This window comes from Amblyraja radiata, chromosome 25, assembly GCF_010909765.2.
Source record: "Amblyraja radiata isolate CabotCenter1 chromosome 25, sAmbRad1.1.pri, whole genome shotgun sequence".
Classification (NCBI taxonomy): domain Eukaryota; kingdom Metazoa; phylum Chordata; class Chondrichthyes; order Rajiformes; family Rajidae; genus Amblyraja; species Amblyraja radiata.
Window position 1 is genome coordinate 37,921,157 of NC_045980.1, and position 2,894 is coordinate 37,924,050.

A 2,894-nucleotide genomic window follows, 5' to 3' on the forward strand; every position below is an offset into this window, starting at 1 on the left:
ATCACCTGTGTGGCGACTCTGCGCGCTCCCGACGGCCGCCCTGCGCGTACACGCACACCCGCGGCGCGCCCGTGTTGTGTGTGTGTGTGTCTGGGCCGCGGGGCCGCGCGTCTAGCAACGCTTCTCTTAAAAGGGCAACAAAATCTGTTTGTAATTTGCAATTAATTTATTAACCAAGTATACTAGGAAAATGTGATTTGTCAAACAGTCATACCAAACAAAGCAGCAAGACACACAAATATAAACATCCACCACAGCACACTGTGATATATATATATATATACGTGTTATATTCTTCCCTCCTTTTCTCAAGCATTGCAACAGTCGGCTTTCACCCCGCCTGCTTTTAAAAGATCAGAGAGAACATTTTCACAAAGTGTTGGAGTAACCCAGCGGTCAGGCAGCATCTCTGGAGAGAAGGAATAGGTGACGTTTCAGGTTGGGACCCTTCAATAATCAAGAGTGTTTTATTGTCTTATGTCCCAGATAGAACAATTAAATTCTTACTTGCTAAACGTCACCCATTCCTTCTCTCCACAGATGCTGCCTGTCCCGCTGAGTTACTCCAGCATTTTGTGTCTATCTTCGGTGTAAACCAGCATCTGCAGTTCCTCCCTACACAGAGAATTAGGGGAAAACATCATTTGTTGCATATTTCAAGATCTAGTGTAGACACAAAATGCTGCAGTAACTCAGCGGGACAAGCAGCTTCTCTAGAGAGAAGGAAGGGGTAACGTTTCGGGTCGATACCCTTCTTCAGACCTAGTTCTTTCAAGATCTAGTTATATTTTCTCTCTTGCATTGTTATAAATGTAACATTTTGCTGTTTGTTGTTACAAAAGTCCAGTATGTTTGCAATCCGTCTCATTGTGTCCAGTTATATTAGGCCCACTTCGGTCAAAGCTGACCACGGGTGTCTCCAGGGTGTTATATGGAGGACGCCTGTGCGTGACTTTGTTTAACGTGGGGAGACTGGTGCACAGACACAGACAGCCACCCCACAGTCCTTGACAGATCTGGGTCGGGATCCAGTGGCATGGAGTCCAAGATATATTTTCTGTTGCAGCCTTCATCCGCCTTCCCAGACGCTCCACTAAGGTCAGCCACCGTTATCCGCCTGTTCCACCGTTGAGGTCTTGGTTGGACTGCTCTTTGTCAGGAACCTCCCCCTCGACCTTACCGCCATGGGTGGCCCTACCAGGAGCATAGCTCCAGACGGCATCGCTCTCAGAATCTCAGGTCCACACAAGCTTCTCCACCACGACAAGGTGACAATCCACGGAGAAGATAATAGGGATCGTTAAATTACGTGAGACACACAACAGAATACTTTTACATTCTTAAACTGCACTCTTTTCTTATTTGACCCCCTTTGGTCTCCTTTTTCATCTCCGGCCTTTGTCCATACATCTGCAAATCACCCCCCCCCCCCCCCATCCCACATCCCCACCCCCATGGGGGAAGTTTCGAGACCCTTCTTCAAAGATAGTGGTGAATCTCTGGAACTCTCTGCCACAGAAGGTAGTTGAGGCCAGTTCATTGGCTATATTTAAGGGGGAGTTAGATGTGGCCCTGGTGGCTAAAGGGATCAGGGGGTATGGAGAGAAAGCAGGTACAGGATACTGAGTTGGATGATCAGCCATGATCATATTGAATGGCGGTGCAGGCTCGAAGGGCCGAATGGCCTACTCCTGCACCTATTTTCTATGTTTCTATGTTTCTATATAAAAGTCAGAACTTTTCCAAGACTAAAGGGCATAACTATAAGGTAAGAGGGGGGATGTTTAATGGAGGTGTGTGCGGCAAGTATCTTACGCAGAGAAAAAAAGAGTACAGAAAGTAGTGTGGATCTGGAACGCGCTGCCAGACGTGGTGGTGGAGGTTACAATAGTGGTGTTTAACAGGCTTTTAGACGGGCACATGGAAGTTCGAGGAATAGAGGGATATAGATCACGTGCAGGCAGAGGAGATTAGTTTAACTCAGCATTATGTTCGGCCAAAGGGCCAGTTCCTGTGCTGTACTCATCTATATTTTATTAACCCACATCATATTGCTCTGCATAACCACTCTAAACCTGCCCATAATTAAACTAATCAAATTAATCTAACTACTATATCCACTGATAGTGAATACAGGTACCATGAATCATTTTGCTACTATTATTTTCACATCTTCCCATCGCCACCTCTTTCAGCCTTCTGCAGAGACCGCTCCCTCAGCAACTCCTTGGTTCACTCATTCCTCCCCCCCCCCCCCCCCCCCCCCCAATGAGTCACCTCCTCCACAGCCACGTCCCCCTACAACTGCAGGAGATGCAACATCTGTCCCTCCACCTCCCCCCTCGCCTCCATCCAGGGACATCAGCAGTCTTTCCAGGTGAGACAGAGGTTCACTTAGGGGTGGGAGATTGCAACCTTCACATGGTCTGCCCTGTTTCGACGAATGCAATCAACCTAGCGTGCACAATCAAATAAGATCAAATAGAACAAGTTGTCCTACAACTTTAGGCTGTGCACGCTATAAGCAAGAAGAAGAAGAAGAAGTAGAGAGGCTCACGTGTACATCCTCTAACCTCATCTACAGCATCCGGCGTTCCTACTGTGGCCTCCTGTTCATCGGCGAGATCCAACATAGATTGGAGGAACTCAGTGGGTCAGGCATCACCTGTGGAGGAAATGGACAGGTGACGTTTGGGGTCAGGACCCTTCTTCAGACTGACCAAAGATCCTATAGCGGAGCAAGATAGACCACTCCTGCTAAATGCAATGGGCTGACGTGTAGTACGCAACGGAGCAGAACGTGGGCCTTTTTTTCATCCATTTCAGTATCCCTCTCGCAGTGTAATCAACGTTGTGGGGGGACAGTTTGTGTTAATAAATTATAATTCTGAAAA